We start from the raw sequence: 18,636 nt of genomic DNA on the forward strand, positions 1-18,636 counted from the left end.
GGAGGGTGTGACAGTTTGAAGTTCTTTTATGAATTCCAAAAAGAGAAAGATTATGTTTTTCAACTAATCCATTCCTGTGGGTGTGAGACCCTGTTTTATTAGACAATGTTAGTGAGTCAGGACTCAGATTGAGTCTCTGCCCTCTTACTGGAGTGATACAAATGGAGACACAGAGGGAAAGACACACAGGAAAAGGGAACTCTGCCATGTTTGATAATGCAATCTGAGAGAAAGGATTCTCCCACAGCTGAGCTCAAGTAGAGATGTCCCAAGACATTTAAAGAGCTGAGGCCCAGGAGAGATAAGCCATATGCCTGAAAGCTCACAGCTTAACTCTGGAAGAAAGCAGTACAGCCGAGACTGGGAGAGGAGGTCCAGAAAGAGACAAACCCTATGATTGGCTGCCCACAGCTGAGCTCCAGGAGTCAGTAGATTCTGGACGGGAAGGTAGAGGTTGCGTCCATCTTTGCCATGAATAGGATACTAGAATCAACAGTAGAAAACATCTCTGATGGTGCCTTGATTTGAACATTTCACAGCCTTAGAACTGTAAGATTTTCCCCTAATAAATTTACCAGTATAAAAGCTAACCCATTTCTGCTATTTTGCTTTGGTAGCACTGTGGCAAGCTAAAACACAGGATATCTCAGTTGTTTATCAGCAACAAAGCTGAACATAAGCCAGATGTGCCTAGCACATTGATGGAGCAGGCAGACCACCGTGGAAGGCTTTGAGTAAATTGAGAAGTTGTTCTTTGAAAATTCCTTTCCCTGTAGACTGTCAAAGATGCATTTATTTACTCTCTAAATTCTTCATATGTGTATACCTTGTGTGCTCTCTGCTTTGTATTTAACCTTGCTGAAGGCAGAGACCAATTCTTGTATTTTCCCACCTGTTCTTACCTACCCTCGCCAGAGATTTTTCACATATGTGAACCTGAGTATATTCACATACACAAACACTTTGTGTGAAATTTGATACAAAGTCTTACAGTCAGTTTTCAAGAATTGCAACCAAGAATCAAATGACAGCAGAGGAATAACATTTCCCAAATCTTGTGGGACTCCCCTTAATCATAAATCTAAATAAAAATGTAGCAAAGCCTAACTTTCCTCAGAGAACTAGACAAGAAGTATTTTGCATTGTAGAAACTTTTCCCTATTTTTCCAAGCCCTGCAATTAATATTTTCATTTGGATGATTTGAAATGTAATGTCTACATGCTGCTTAAGTAGAATATCAACTACTCATGGGTATCCCTTTAATAGGGAAAGAAAGGAACTAGGAATCTAAAGGTAGACTTGTATCTTCAAGACAATTTATTTTATTCTTTTATCGATGAAGTCACTACTCTTCCATAATTTTATTATAAATATGGCATCAAACATATAAAAATGATAATTTTCCCCCAAATCAGGGACATTATTTACTACTTTCAAATTAGGCACAACTAAATATGTATCATTATTTGATAATTTAAGCAAGTATTTTATGTAATTGTTCATGTACATATAGGCTTTTTATACTCATAGCTTTTATGTTCTATGATAAGGAAGGTTTTATCTCATAGAGATTTTTTTTTAGATTTATTTAATTCCCCCCCACCCCCCACCCCCGTTGTCTGTTCTCTGTGTCTATTTGCCACATCTTGTTTCTTTGTCCGCTTCTGTTGTCGTCAGCGGCTCGGGAAGTGTGGGCGGCGTCATTCCTGGGCAGGCTGAACTTTCTTTCACGCTGGGCGGCTCTCCTTATGGGGCGCACTCCTTGCACGTGGGGCTCCCCTACGCGGGGGACATCCCTGCGTGGCAGGGCACTCCTTGCGCGCATCAGCACTGTGCATGGGCCAGCTCCACACGGGTCAAGGAGGCCCAGGGTTTGAACCGTGGACCTCCCATCTCATAGAGATTTTTAAGATCATAGAGTATTGCATGCATTGTATGTACCAGTGCATGCAAAAAATTTGACTGTTTGATAACAAAAATTAAAAAGAAAATATACATAGCCAGAATAAGCATAACTAAAAGTGTTATTTATTTATTTTTTTTAAGTTAAATACTTATAGAGTAAAATTCAGGAACAATTCAAAATATTTTTTAAAAGATTTATTATATTTACTTTATTTATGCCCTCTCCCCCTGCCTTCCCCCAGATGGTTCACTCATCTGTTTGCTCATTGTTTGCTCTCCTTCTCCAGGAGGCATTGGGAACCAAAACAGGCCTCCCACATGAGAGATAAGTGCCCAACAGCCGGAGCCACATCTACTCCCTGTGGGATGTGGCACTTGCTGGCTTGTGGCCTCTGCTTGTTGCAGCAGGAGGCGGCTTTACTGCTTATTGTGGTGGGAGACGGCTTTCTAGTTCCTTGTGGTGGGAGGCGGGGTCTGTTCATCTTCTTTTAGGAGGCACTGGGACCCGAACCTGGGACCTCCCATGTGGTAGGCGGGTGCCCAAGTGGTTGAACCATATCCATTTCCCTCGACATATTTTCATGAATGCAAAAACAGTGTTCTGAACATAAAAGTGCTGTATAATATATGAAAAGGGCCCTGGTTTCAAGTGAGAAACTCTGGTTTCAAATTTCCTGTAAGTGACATTATGCTCTAATCTGGTTCTTGCCAGTCATTTCCTTCCTGGGACCTGGTTCTCTAATCTTTAAGTGGGACAAGAGATGATAATGGCCTGTTTTAATCATGAGCTGTTTGAGAGGATAGGTATGACATTGTGCAGGATTTTTCACAAAGTATTTTCAAGAAGCACAAGATGGTACTTTTCAGAATTATCTCTACTTATAGAGATACTTGAATTTGAAAAAAAAAACACTATAAGCAACAAATATTCACAAAGTTTTCTTGATGCAGCATTGTGCAATAGTTCTTTATTAATTGGCTTGTTCATTTATTCAACTTATATTTACTAATTTACATACTGGATTTTAGGTTTCCTGCTTCACTGTGTTCAAAAATGCATTTCTTTACCCACTTTTCAACATTTAGTTCTATCTCACAGTTTCATTCCTAAAAGAAGGGAAAAATGAAATATGCACTTGACTCAAACCACAAAGAAGTGGAAGCTTGATTTTCATATTGGAAAGTTGATTTATATCATTGTAAAGTGTCTTTAGAAGCATGTTCTGATTATGATCATGATCCAAAAGTATTTTGGTGTGCCTTTATCTGCTCCATATATAAACATAAAGTATCTGCATTAAGGCATTGAAACACCTAAGACAGTTAATGATTTGACTATGATAGCACAGCAGCTACACCTAAGGAATTTTAGTAAAGGTCCTTGTCTAAATATTGATAAACACATGTTGGTATTCTAAATATTTTTTCAATAGTAATGAGCTGGCCTAGATAATTCCCAGTCTCTATTTATTCCATCGAATACATTTGGGAAATCCTAGTCTTTGGAACTGGGCTCAGAAAGAAGGCTGTTTATGCCAAAATAGAAAATGATCCTAAATGAAAAGATTCATCTTGATGCAGAGTTAGAAAAGATAGTGAGCAATAAAATATAGTGGCTGGAGGTCCAAAGACTTGGCTTCCGATGCTGCCTCTGCAGCTTAATAACCTTGAATTTCACTTAATATCAAGTGAAATAAAGGATAACTGACATGCTCATATGAAAGCACAAATAAAATATGCCAAAATAGAGGCACAATTCTGTAAGTCACAAAACTCCAAAGAAATGTTCATTGCCAATTGCCCACTCTTATCACAGCATGTTCACACCACTTTCCATGTCACTGCCTCTTACCATCTTCAGCATGTTGCTGTTATGTGGAGAGACTCATTTACTTAGATCATTGTGTTTATTTACAGTCTTCATTTGTTCCTGGAATTGGGTGGTTAACAATGCTACAAAAGCTGAATTCTTAAAGGAAAGTAAAATTAGAATTTTTAAGCCGTATTTGAAAATTGCAGATAATAGGCAATAAGTCAATTCAAGAGGAGAATGATCATCTTAAAATGTGTTCATATTAATTGGCAAACATTGCCTACAAATCTGTTGAATAGCTGTTACTTTTAAACACAAGAGTTTGAAATGAGAGTGAGACTGTAATTAATGCATGGAATATATATTTAAAGGTCCTCTGCAGTCACAAATGCCCATTATCTGTTTCAAAGGAGGTCATAATGTGATTTTTTTCTCACTGTGTTAACATTTTATCATCACAAAGATACCTTATAAGATCCTTTCACACTCTACCAGGTTGCATAAGTGTCAGGGCATGTGATTTATCCTAGACTTTAAGAGAATATCCTCCTGACATGGTATCTGGTATTCAGAGAAATAATTCTTAGGTCCAATCAAAGTGAATGTGTAGCATTTGATACTTTAGTAAAAGAGTTCTGCATATCAAGTAGCAGATATCATGCGAGTCATCAAAGGATAGTTTTACAATATTAAAAAAAAAATAACCAAGGCAATTTGGAGGAAGTAAAGATATCTAATCAGTGGAAGATGACTAGCTTGTCTTTCTATTAACATAACTGTCACTGGTATTAAATTAGGCGATGATATTTCAGTTTATCTCTCTGTATGTGTGTGTGTAAGAGTGAGGATCTAGACACGAGGGCGAGGGTGGGGCAGGGAGTATGCGAATTACTCACATAAGTGTTAGGCGATGTACTTCCCTAAATCTATACAAGAGTGTGATGAACAAGGTTTTAGGAGTCAATGTCTAAACAAAGGGACACCATCCTTTATAGATTTTCCCTGACATAGTGAGATAAGTTATTCCCCCGTTCTGGATTCCTTCAGGGCTCTTCGAATACTGTGATCATAGGTCTCACCATATTTAGTTGCCATTATCTATTAATGTGTCTGTTTCTCCTACTGTTTGTGTGCTTCTAAGTTCAGGGACCAATAGTGAATGCCATTGTAACCACAAGATCCGGTACACTCCAAGCTAACGATCCTCAATTAAAAGGGATGCACATGTTGAATATCTGTAGTGGTTGGTCTCTGCATTACAAGAAAGCGTAACATAGTGTTTCATTGTCTGTTTAAAGTAGTATCAATCATAACGTGTAAAAAGTCAGTTCATGAGGAAGCAAAAGTAATTGTTCTTCACTTCTTGCTCCATCTTGTTTGTAGATGAAAATTCTACTGAAGAGATGCTTTTATTGTTTTTACAACTGTCAAGGAAGCTTTTACTAGGTGACAAAATATGCAACATTCTGAGAATAGGGTATGTAAAACATGGTATCTAGCGTTAAAGATTTTATATCTGATAGGCAAAACTAACATAAATAAGGAATTACAGTGTCACATGATAACTACAATGTATAAAGAGGGATCTATTAGATATAGAGGAAGGAGCAATCAGTTCCTCTTGTCCAAGAAAGATATCATCATGAAATATGATTCATGAGTGGGGTTTTGAAAGATGAGTAGGTATTTTCCAGGCCTTTTGAAAAGGCAAAGAAAACCATTCTGGGCAGAAGGTAAGTGGAGCCTTTCATTGGTAAATATTTAGTGGCACCAAGGCAAAATGCAATCACATTTTAAAATAATTTTATAAATGGAGACCAGGAGAAGGACCAGAAATGATATAAGGGATCAGAAAGACCTTATATTTAGAAATAAAAAGAGGATTTTGGGATAGTTACCAACAGTCTTTTCTTTATTTATTCCTAATTTTTAAATTTTTTATTATAAAGTAGAGCTCAGAATTCTTTTTAGACAAAATTAACACAGAAATACTACATGACCTATTTGGAGGATGATAAAATACAGAGTTTTAGAAAAACATCTGTTACTCTGATTTCGTAAAATACGTATTAATTTCTTAGAACTGCAGTAACAAATTAACAAAAACGGGTGACTTAAAACAACAGAAACTTATTCTCTCATAGTTCTGGAGGTCAGCAGTTCAAAATCAAAGTTTTGGCTTCCCTCTTCTCTGTTCTGGGGAAGAATTTGTTCCTTGTCTCTTCCACCTTCTGGTAGCTACTGGCACTATTGTCTGGGCGGGATTCAGGCTCTAGTGGGGAAATTACGGTTACTATCTCTCCAATAAAGAGGTGTTGGAAATTGAAGGCTGGTAAATCATCTTGTTCTAATGTAGTAAATGATTCCTTTATACTAGGACATGTTGAACAACACAGAGACTCCCAAAATGAATACCAAGAGAGGTTTTATTTGTGTGCAGGAAAAGGAAGGGAATGGGGAAAAGGGAAAATATCTTTCTCAATCTTTATCCTGTTCACTGGCATATATGAATTCCCTGTTGCTGAGTGTAGACTTCTGTTAAAAGAATTTCATAAGTCTTTTATAGTATATAAACATTCTATGAACGACTTTCATGATAATGCACTCCTACCTAACAACATAAAATCATCTTATGTGATGAGACTTCAGGAGAACCCAAAAAAGCTAAGTGGGCCTCTAGAGTATCTCACACATTGACATATTGCTGCTTGAAATTCTTTATGTTTCAAATTTCCTTAGAGAACAAAACTATTCATTGTTGCATTGGCACTAGACTAGTATAGCACAGAAAAGGAAGAATACATTGAAAATGGGTGGGGCAAATTATTGAATTTGAATCATTGCTCGTTAATTAATTCTGACTGGTTAGTTCACTTATCCATGAATGGTAATATTGATTGTGGGTATTGCAGGCAAAGAGAAAAGGTATTTGATAGCAGGTGTCTCATAAAAATAAAATTCTAAATCTGAAAATGTAGGCACTTCTGAGAAAAGTTACACAATGGGAAATTATTCCATCCAGAATAGAAATTTCAGAAATATCAGATAATTTTTTCCTAAATGGAGAATGGGGGGCATCAAAGGCAAACTCTACAAACAGCAATATTTTGTCTAGGGGTGATTGTCTGGATTCTCTTTATTTGTACTAAAATAATGTGGAATCTTGACACAAGAGCTTTTGCAGTCACTTTTACATGGAAGATCCCAGCTCTTATCTCTACTTTGTCCTTTTAATACCCAATTAAATCCCAGCCATCCTTTAAGATTCAACCTCATGCCACCTCTTCCCTCCAGCCTTCCCCCCCCCCCCAACTTGGTTAGGTGTCCTTACCGCATACTCTTATTGTTGCTCCCACTCATTTGTAGCAGCATTAGCATTTACATGCATATCCCCAACTAGACTTTGAAATTCTCTGATTAGACAGTATATCTTTTTTAGAGTTATATCCTCAACATCACAGAGTTTGGAATATAGTAGAAACTCAGTATATGTTTCTTAAATGAATGATGGAATGAATGAATCATACTTGTTAATGGTGCTCAATAGGAAGGAAGAGTTTCCTTAGCTTGTATTATGGAAATAAAATTTAAGAGAGACTAGAGGGTTTTCTCCTGATTTAGGCCCAGTAGTTCACATTACTTCCTTGAGCATCTTTTGCCTTAATATTTGAGTGTGTAATAAGTATAATTGATAATTCAAAATATATCTAAATATAACCCTCATTCAAAGACTGTCCTTGGGGACATTTAAGTTTTGAGTAATATTCATAATGGTAATGGATTTCAACTTTCACACGCATTCTTTAGTTTATGGGAAAGGAAGCCCCACATTAAATCCTGGGTAGCTCACCCTCTGCAGTTCCTATTTTCACATTTGGCTAGATAGTGACATCCAATCATGGTGCCAAACCTACCAGTACCTCTACTGGATCCAGTTCCATTTTTCCCCTTTAGCTTTACACATGAAGTGGAATTGATGAAGGATCACAATATTACATCACCCATCAAGCAATCAGATGTCGAGATGGTCAAATAGGACAACAAACCAAATCGAGAGTAACAATCAAGACTTTATTCATTTACTTGCCTCATGCAAGCAAGAGACAAAAAGAGAAGGGACCAGCTTCTTTGTGTTCCACTTTTCCTCACAGAACCACACTGGGTGAGAGTCATGTGGGTCAATACAGACTGGATGAATGGTCTCACTGCTAAGGAGCCCCAGGCAAAAGGCTCCAGCGTCTTTATGGACCCATGCGCTGGATGGAAGGAAAAGAGGTGGGGCTAGGAGTGGAAAGATACTGAGTCAAAGTGGAGGAAAAGGTCTCTATTACGGCCTTGGGTAAGCAGATCTTGAGGGAGGGGGCCTGGGAATTGCCTCAGCTGAAGCCCCTGATAAGGAGGATCTAAGTGGAGGTAACTGTGCTAGATTTCCTGTATGCTAATATAGGTAAATAAGTGTATGAGCTTGACTGGAGTGGAGGGCAGGAGTGGAGGGCAGGGGCGGTGGGGGAGGGGCACCTGAGCCCTTGACTATAATTTCTTCCAGGAAATTGCAGTGCACTGATTATATACCAAGCCAAGTCATGAGGCCTGAGGGACAAATCCTTGTAATTGCCTATGGTCAGGCCTGAAAGACCACACAAAGAATTTTGGCTGGAACTGGATTCCTTATCACCTACCTTGAAATTTCAGCACATATTGAAGCATACCTTGTCTCTAGTATTTAAAATATTTAAGGGAAATGGACTTGGCCCAATGGATAGGGTGTCCGCCTACTACATGGAAGGTCCTGCCCAAGAATTGCGGCCGCACACATGGAGAGATGACACAACAAGACGACACAACAGCAAGAAACACAGATTCCCGGTGCCGCTGATAAGGATAGAAGCAGTCACAGAAGAACACACAGCAAATTGACACAGAAAGCAGACAACTTGGGGGGGGGGGAGGAGGATGGGGAGGGAGAGAAATAAATGAATCTTAAAAAAAATAAAATAAAATATTTAAAATCATATTTTGACATTGCACTACAAATCTTTAAAATAAGTAGGATAGCAATAATATAAAACATTTTCTTAATTAATATAAATTAGTAAAATCCTTGCATTTTATAAGATTCTATTCCAATAGTTTCTGGTTTTAAATCTGTTTTCAAAGTCTTAAATCTTCCTCTGTTACATATTTGGAATTTCTTTTTTGTTTTTATAGTTATGGCCATACTGCACTGGAATTTTTCTAGAATTAGATATATTTGCAACAATGAAGCTTCATTCCAAAGCGTTAGGTATGAAAGTCATGACAGACAGACCTTTTATTTTTTTTTAAATTTTTATCACACCCCACCCCTAAATAGCTTCTGCATCTGTCTGCTCATCTGCTCCCCTTCTTTTAGGAGGTACCAGCAACCGAACCTGGGACCTCCCATGTGGCATGCCCAACTGCTTGAGCCACTTCCATTCCATTGCGGTGTCTTGCTGGCTGCGGAGTCTGCTCGTCTCCTTTAGGAGGCACCGGAACTGAACCTGGGACCGCGTGTGTGGGAGGTGGGCCCCCCAATTGCTTGAGCCACATTTGATTCCCTGACAGACCATTTTAAGTAAAACTGTCAAAGCATTCATGGGAACTCAAGTTACATACTAGCTCAATTAATATAATATTAAAACTACATAGTGATTAGATTTTAAGATTTTTACACATATGCAAGTTCTGATTGCATGATTAATCTATGTGTAAAGTAATTAGAACATGTTAGTCCACATTTTCAAGATGAGTTAATTGAGTTAAACATGACTTTGAGGACAAAACACTACGTAATTCTAATTCTTTACTGTTCGAGAGTGTCCAGCACACTGCAGCCCCTCTTGTATTTCTGCACCACCCACTAAATTCCAGTAGTGCCTGCCCACCCCAGATGAAACCACCCCCAGAGAACCTCTGCTCTAAAACCATCCTCTCCATAAGATGCTTGATGTGCCTTCATTGCCTCTACTTGTCCTCCCTCAGAGTCTCCTCAGAGTGATTAAACTCTTCTTTTTTCATGAATGTACGTGTGTTTTTTCATTATATTCTACTTCAGTTCAAAAGGGATTTTAAGAGAACTTTTTAAGTTAATGTATTCCCTTTAAAACTAGATCCTAGATTTTAAGGAAACAAGGGAAAAAAGTGATTAGCTCCATATAATAAATGCTCAGTAAATAGCTGTTATTATTATGCCTAATACCTCTTGTTGTTAGGATATGGCCCACATCATATATATTTTTAGAAGGTTTGTTGTTGAAAATGACTATTTACTTATTGTTTATCTGTTCTAGTCTAATTTAATCAGGGACTCAGTACAAAACTAGTATTAAACCACAATATACTGTTTTGCTTCTTCCAACATGATATATTTCATTTTAATAACAATACTTCATTTCATATACTCCTTATAACACTTCATACTGGTTTTCTGAGCATTAATTTTACTTGATAAAAACAACTTTCATGATGTGGTTGGGCAGGGATTATTACCCACATTGCACATGAAAGGAAGAAAACTGAGGCACAGAGAGGTTACTGATTTATCTAAATCCACAAAGAAAATCCATACGAGTGAATCAGTAGGAGTAAAAGAACAAGAATTTAGGACTACTCACATCTTGTTCAAGGACCAATTTGTTACTCAACATATAGTTCTGGGTATTTCTTTTGACACAAAAAGAGGGGTAACATGATGAGTTTTAAGTTTTTGCCAAGTTAGTTACACAATATAAATTTATTTATCAATGTCATAATTTGACACTGGCCTTGATTAGCAATTTAATATAAAACAAAACTTTTATTATAGTGTAATGGATATTAACTCTTCAGGAATTGGAGATATAAACTAAGAAGCAATTGCTTATATCATTATAAAGTGCTTCAAGAATGGGTTCTGAAACACCATTCGGTGCCTCCTAGAAATTAAAAACTCAAGTATAAGCAAGTTAGGAGTAAGTGTTCTGATTTCTTAGCTATAACATTAAAATTTTCAGATATTTTGCATGTTGTTTCCACTGACACCTTTGTTCCATCTGCCATGTCCCAGCATATCCAATTAAGTTTGGGTTCACCTCCTCAGCTTTACTTTCTTCACTGAGGAGGGTAAGGGGTGAATATGAATTTTGTTTGTAATGTTTTATGTAAAACAATAATTCTAGTTTTATTTCTTTCAAATTAATGCAAGATAAACTATCCTTTTGGCAAAGCTTTTTGCTGGGTACATATACCTAAATCTCACCTTCAGATCTGAAATTCTCAGTCCCATCGTTGACCTAACCTGAATTAGCAGGAATGTTTTTCCTACCTAGGAAACCTAAATCATCATAGAGTTCTCAAGACCACAGGAGAGTACTCTTAAAGGACAACTAGTTATTTACCTTGGCTATTTCATCACTCAAAAAAAAGTAGTAATTTACATCGGATTTGGGCATTGATCTTAATTCTTTAGAGGAGACTCACGCTCTCCTTATGCTTTTCTCTATCAATTTAAGTCATTTCTACTAATTGTACGTCCTACAATCCTTTGATCTAGTGTAAAATAATTTGAAGGATAACCTCATGTTTCTCTATAGATTTTCAGTATCCTAGTCTACCACTAAGGCTACTCAGTTTGCTAAATAGATTTCTCTACCTAACTCTTCTTGGGTTTATCCCCATTGCCTGAAACGTGTTTTAGAAAGGCCTCCAATATGCTAGCTACCACTTGCTAGAATTACCTAATCACCTGGATATCATCCAAGTAATGGATCAATATGATATTCTGCAAAATGTTCAGACAGTCCACATCTCTTTGTCTCTTTGGACTATACTATGACAAACACTTCCAAGTTGTGTGTGTGTTAATGTATTGTGGGGATGGAAGAGTTTTAAGTGAAATCAGATCTTCTAAAAGTTAAAATTTCTAATGAAGGCCAAGAAATGGAGAAAAATAATATTAATAGGGGCAGTCTTTGATTCTAGCAATATTAAAAAATATTTTTAAGCTACAAGGTGTATATTTTTCCAACCCAGGTTTTTAAAAAAATTAAAGGAATAGGATGGACAGCCCTGAATATAGGCCAGAATTTGGTACATTATAAAATGTGACATCACAAATCAGTGATTGAAAGGATGCAATGTTAAATTTGGTATTGGAATGACTTAAAATATTTGCTGAAAATAATGTAGGTTCCCCATATCATTTCCATTTAATAAATTTCATGAATATTTATGCTCTATATGAAAATAATTTGAAAAAAGGTGGATATCTTTATAGTTTTACATTAGAGAACTATCATATGTTAACAGTAAAGTGAGCATAAAGAAAATTAATAAAATATTTGAAAACATGCAAGTCTGAAACTTCCGAGTGTCAAAATATCAATACAGAGCCGCTGGAGAGGAACTGGGAGAGGTCGGTGGCTGGCGAGGTTCGTCACTGAGCGCGTGGGGGCGGTGGCGGGCCTCCTGGGCGGCGGGGGCCCTGGGCTTTGGCATCGCTCTGGTTCCCAGACAGGGTCGGCAGCGAGCACGGGAGCCGCGGCCGCCGAGGCGGACGCTCCCGCGCGCCTCTCTCCGCGCTCTCAGCCTCAGCAGGGGAGACCCGGCAGCCCGGTGGCTGGGGGGTTCCGCTGGCCTGAGAAAGGGAATAGGCTGCATCAGGATGTGGAGACCGTTCAATCACCAGGAGCACGCAGTTACTCTCGGGCTGGATAATCCCGGGAATACTACCATCCTTTACCAGTTTTCTGTGAATGACATTGTACCTACAGCCCCTACGACAGACAGTATAACGCAGAAGAGATAGCCAGTAAATCACGTTTCCTGGAACACTCACTATACTAACACTAAAGACCTAAGCGCTGGATTGCTGGTTTTTACAAATTAACTAGATGTTAAGGAATGTATGACTACAGCATACATCTCCCAGTTTTTGAAACTAACTTCTTCTAACGATCTTCCCTGGCATATCCAGACATGCCGTGCTGCGAGGGACTGTGCCAAGGGCTTGAATGGATGAGGTCACGATTTAAGATTAGGTGATTGCTACTGTACTTTACCTGAAAGCGGAAAAAATTAAAGGTTTAGATATATTTATAATGAACTAATTTAAACTTTTTATATAAGAAGAAAAATTAAGAATACTTATTTGAAAACAAAGATGAATCTTCGTCTTCCAATTACCTTTCTCATTAGTTCCTTTCAAAAGTCTTAAAGCTGGACTGATCTTTTTCTCGTAATGAGCCCTCTCAGGACATGGTGTAGCTCATGGTAAGTATAAAGAGAGAGGAAGAGATTGTTAACATTAAGTGTTTTGTTATCAGTATAAACCTCCCAGTTGAAAGATGTTTTCTTCTAAGTCGAAATACAAATCAGCGCAGATATTCAGTTTTCAATATTTTACAGTGTAATGTTATTTATGAAAAGTATTTTGCATAAGGTTGTGTATGAATTGTGTATATTCCTCAAGTTTAAGTTAATGGTTTGATTTATGTTCTAAAGAAAAGTGAGTAACGCAAAAACTAATAATATCCATAGTTGTAGCCATATGAGGTAAGTACTGGCATTGTAGTTAAGTGCCATTTTGTTATTTTGTACTTTTCCTCTTAGGTTCTCTGTATTGTGTTAACCAACCCCCAAAACACTGAGCTGCTCTTTAAAAAAAAAAAAAAAAAAGGAAGAAAGACAGAAAAAGAAAAAAGGCTTATATTGTGTTAATATGTTAGTATTTTTTGTTGATCATATCACACAGAAACATGTACTGCAACTGAATGGAATATATATCAAATTCTTGACTTAAGTATTACTAATGGCAGAATTACACAGCAAATCAAATCACTCCACTATACATCCATATTACTGAATAAATTGCTGCTTCACTAATAAGTCAGTTATTAATTATGATTAAAATTATCAAGAAATTTTTTTCAACATTAATTGAAAAATGGTGTGTGGAACATGTCTATCCAGAGAATTAGCAGAACATTTTTGGTACTAAATTTTATGCAAGCATTTAAAGTGAATTTTAGATGAAAAGTGAGGCATATTTTGCAAACCACAATAGTTTCTTATTTTAGGAATTGGAATAGTTTGAGATTTTAAAATTTCCGTTAGTTGTCTTGTATTTTTTTCTAGCACATGAACGCACTGACAATTAAAAGATACAAATGTTTTTTGAAAGCTTGTAAGAATTTGGTGTAAAAATTGATATAATGTATCTTTTTAACTGACAAGTAATTTGATCCATCATACCTTTTATGTTTACTTAATGGCATTTTTTTCCCTAAAAGTTGAAGGTATTTCTGTTATAACTTTAAACAAACTTATCATAAATGTGTTAAACATATTCTTAGTACTCTTATTTATATATCTTTCGGCCTGAAAATCTGAAAGCTAATTCGAACTGGCATGTTTTAGAATATTTAAGAAGGGAAAACAACTACTTTTAAGACCAGTCTTTTGGATTTTAGTGAGAAATAATAGCACATACTATCAGCATTGATGGAATTTTGGAAGTTCATCTCAATAAGATATAACAAGTCAGACATGGGAGATCAGTGTTTCACATTGGATGCTTTGTGTTTTAGATGTATAACATTTAATATTTGTCAACATGCTTTTACAAATGTAAATCCTAGATTACTAAAAATACTAATATAAAGTAAAAAGCAATACTATATTAAAATTTATCTCAGAAAGATAAAAGGCAAACTTTCTTAATACAACAGATATTTTGCACATCAAAATAAAATTAAAAATTCAATACACGTGGAAAAACTAGTAATTCATAAAGAAGTAAAATGATATTAAAATGCTTGTATCATTAGAAAGCAACACAATAGATATTAAAAATAGTTATCACTGGTTTAGGAAAGCATTTAAAAGAATGATAATACTAAAGTGAGCATTGCCCAAGGTGTGGGAATCCAGTCACGTTCATACAATTTCATATTCATACAAATGGCATAACAGAACATTGAGCAGGTACTTACAAAATTTACAAAATTAAGAAGGTATAATTAAATTATCATTATGTTCATTCATGAGCTTCCAGTTGACCAAAATAGCAGCATATGATGCTCCAGGGTGCCATTCCCCAACAGAATCTTTGAACAATTAGCAAAAACCATCTTCATCAAAAATCTGGAAAACACTCAGATGTTGTAGTACTAGGAGAGTGTGGTATTAGTCAGCCAAAGGGGTGCTGATACAAAATACCAGAAATTGGTTGATTTTTATCAAGAGTATTTATTTGGGGTAGGCACTTGCAGATACCAGGCCATAAAGCATAAGTTACTTCCCTCACCAAAGTCTATTTGAAACAAGATGACTGCTGACATCTGCAAGCGTTGAGGCTACCTGGGTTCCTACCTTCCTGGGGCTGGCTTCTCTTTCCTTTGTGTGCTGACTTCCCAGGGCTCCAGTTTAAGTCTTCAGCATTAAGCTCCAGCATCAGAAACGCACAACTCTGTTCTTCGCCATGCCTTTTATTTATCTGTGAGTCCTCACCCACCAATGGTTGGGGACTCAGCACCATAACCCAGGTACAGATCAGATTACAAGTATAATCCGATATTTCTTTTTGAAATTCATCAATTATATCAAACTGCTACAAGTGCCAAATCCAGAAAAGGCAGCAATAAAAACAGTAGAAGCTTGAGGAACTCTTGCTCCCCTTCACTTCCAGGTGCGGTGTTGAGCCAACTTGCACTACCTTTGTAGGTCCCAGAATCTGTTCTAGAGGGAGCGGAATAACCGTTGTTTGCATATTAGGGTGTCTGTATGTCAGTGCCAATAATATTGAAAAAGGTAAGTCATTTCTGGCTTGGATGGCAACCTGAAAGATGAGCCAGGAAACTCTTTTCTGGCTTTCTCTCCCAGAACATGCCCTGCAGGCAGAAGTAGCTTATGGACTGTTAAATAAGTGTGAAGAACAAAAAAGTCAAAGCACCTTGGGTCAGATTATTAATAACATTTGGATTCCTGTAAACAGGGGATTTCTTAAGGCTACAAGCAAGCACAAACCCAGGAAAAGACTCAGGTACAAAGAAGGCAGGACCATGAATTTCACTTTGCTTCAGGATGATTTTCTTAATGGGAGAAATAAACTCTGAAGGACAGCACCAGCCAATGAAGAGTCAATTTGCAGACAAGGAAAATCTTTTTTTTTTGCATTGGTTTGTGTGTTTTTATTAGCTCATGTCAGTCAAGGAAATCTCTGTCATGTTGCCAGCTGGATACAAACTTAAGGAACAGAGAGCTCAAGAAATAAATTTGAGTTAACACATTAAAATATTAAAATATAAAATGTGCAATAAAAGATGACAAGACAAAGAAAGAGGAAATGATTGCCCATCCAAAAGAGCAGGATAAAAATCTAGAAACCTCCATAAAGGGAGATGAGAATTTGGACATACTAGGCAAAGGGTTTAAAATAAGGATCTTTGATATGCACAAGGACATAAAGGAAAATATGAAGGAAAAAAACTAAGGGATATCAGGAAAATGATGAATAAGCAATATGATAATCTCAATAAAGAGGCTTCCTGGGTTCTAGAAAGATATTTTTAAAAAGAACGGAACCAAAAACAATTACTGGAGTTTAAAACCACAACAATTGAAATGAAAAATCCCTTAGGGGGTTTCAACAGAAGATCGGTGCTGGTAGAAGAAAGAATTAGTGAGCTCAAAGGCAAGACAATTGATTCAGGCTGAGGAGCAGAAATAAAAAGAATGGAAAAAATGAACAGAGTCTAAGAGACCTGTGGGACACAATCAAGCATACCAATATATGCATAAAGGGAGTGCCAGAAGGAAAACAAGAATGAAAGAAAGGGGCAGAAGGAGTATTCAAAGAAATAATCACACAAAACATCCCAAATTTAATGAAAGGAATGGATATACACATTCAGTAATCCCAATGAACCACAAACAGGATAAACTTAAAGAGAACCATGTCCAGGCATGTACTGGTTAAATTTTCAAACCCCAAGTCAAAGAGATAGTTCTGAAAGCTGAAAGAGAAAAGCAACATGTTATGTACAAGAGAGATGTGATGAAGTTGAGGACTGATTTCTCATCAGAAATCATTAAGGCAAGAAGAAGTGAGATGAAATATTTAAGTGCCAACACAAAACAATTGTCAACATTTACTTTTACATCCAGTGATACTGTCAAAAATGAAAGGGTGATTGAGAAGCAAAAGTTGAGGGAATTCATCACTACTTGACCTGCACTACAAGCAATGCTAAAGGGAGTTCTTTAAGTTGACGTGGCATAAAGAAATACAGACCTTTGTAAGGTAACCATATGCGTCATTATAAATGCTTATATTATTGTATGTATTTTTTTTTGTTATATAACTCCGCTTTTTCTTTTCTTTTTACAGGTTCTAAAATGCAAATGTATAAAAATAATGATAAGTTGATGGGATTGGACATAAAATTAATGAGGTGTAATTTGTAGCAAGTACTACAAACAGTGCAGGGAAGAGAGGGGTATGGGGACAGTGTTAATGTATGCTATTGAGATTAAGCTGATAGCAAATCAAGCATGACTGTTATAGATTTAGGGTGTTAAATTTAAACCCCATAGTAATGACAAGGAAAATATTTGAAATTATATAAAGAATGAAATTGTAAGGAACTCAAAATTGTGCATTACCAAAAATTACATAAATACTAAAGTAAGCTTTAACAGAAGAATTGAGGGACAAAAAAGATACAAGATTTACAAATTCCAAATAAAATGCAAAATTGCAGAAGAAATACCTGTAGCAATTACTTTAAATATAAGTGGATTGAATGCTCCAATCAAGATAGACATGGATAAAAAAGCATGAATCAAATATATTCTCTTTATAAGAAACTCACCATAAACTTAAAGATACTAGTAGGTTGAAAGTGAAAGTTAAAGAATATATATACCCATGCAAATAGTAATGAAAAGAGATATGGCGTTGCTATATTAATACCAGGTAAAATAGACTTTAAGTTAAAAGCTGTTAGAAGGGACAAGGAAGACTGCTACAAATATAATTCAACAGGAAGACAACATTTATAAATATCTATACACCTAATGCCAGAGCCCCAAAATATGAAAAGAAAATATTGACAGATTTGAAAGAACAAATAGCCAGTTCTATATTATAATAGTGGAAGATTTTAATATACCACTTCCAGTAATGGGTAGACTATCTAGACAGAAGATCAATCAGAAAATAGAAGTGAACAATGTTATAAACCAACTAGACTTATCAGACATAGAACATATCACTCAACAGCAACAGAATACACTTTCTTCTCTGGTGCTCATGGCTCAATCTCCAGGATAGGCCATATATTAGGTCAAAAATCAAATCTCACTTAATAATATATAAACTATACACTGTTTCTTCTCAACTACAATGGAATGAATCTAGAAATCAGTAATATAGGACAAATTGAAAAATTCACAAATATGTGGAAAGCAAACAACCCATTCTTATCTTAAGTAAGCAAAGGGTTAAAGAAGAAATCATAAGGAAGGATAATTAGGAATTATCTTGAGGTGAATGAAAATGAAAACACAACATACTAAAACTCATGGAATGCTCAAAGGCAGTGCTGAGAAGGAAATTAATAGCTCAAAAGGTGTTTACATTAGAAAATAAGAAAGTTCTCAAATCAGAGACTTAAACTCACAACTAGAGGTTCTAGAAGATGAAGAGCAAACTAGTTCCAAAGTGAGCAGAACGAAGGAAATTGTGAAGATTAGATTGGAGATAAATGAAATGAGAATTAAAGAAAAAAACAATAGAATTTACAAGTACAAAAGATGTTTCATTGAAAAGATCCATAAAATTGACAAACTATAGCTAGACTTACAAAGAAAGAGAGGATGCAAATAACTGAAGTCAGAAATGAAAGGGATCATTGCT

At 36.3% G+C, this 18,636-nt stretch overlaps 2 long non-coding RNA genes across 7 annotated transcripts in view; one reads left to right on the plus strand and one right to left on the minus strand.

Annotated features, from left to right (window-relative positions):
* LOC139439988 (uncharacterized) overlaps positions 1-18,636 on the minus strand; it is a 43,135-nt gene that overhangs the window by 16,665 nt on the left and 7,834 nt on the right. Inside the window, exon 2 of one of the 2 annotated variants that reach the window (XR_011650069.1) lies at positions 8,710-12,354. The exons of the other annotated variant lie outside the window; for it this stretch is intronic. This is a non-coding gene — a long non-coding RNA (uncharacterized lncRNA). Of the gene's footprint in view, positions 1-8,709; positions 12,355-18,636 lie in introns of those variants that run through there. 2 annotated transcript variants of the gene reach the window in all.
* Positions 1-18,636, plus strand: part of LOC139439987 (uncharacterized) — a 388,427-nt gene that overhangs the window by 5,958 nt on the left and 363,833 nt on the right. Inside the window, exon 3 of one of the 5 annotated variants that reach the window (XR_011650067.1) lies at positions 7,674-7,787. The exons of the other annotated variants lie outside the window; for them this stretch is intronic. This is a non-coding gene — a long non-coding RNA (uncharacterized lncRNA). Of the gene's footprint in view, positions 1-7,673; positions 7,788-18,636 lie in introns of those variants that run through there. 5 annotated transcript variants of the gene reach the window in all.

The sequence above is a fragment of the Dasypus novemcinctus genome, chromosome 11, assembly GCF_030445035.2.
Source record: "Dasypus novemcinctus isolate mDasNov1 chromosome 11, mDasNov1.1.hap2, whole genome shotgun sequence".
Lineage (NCBI taxonomy): Eukaryota > Metazoa > Chordata > Mammalia > Cingulata > Dasypodidae > Dasypus > Dasypus novemcinctus.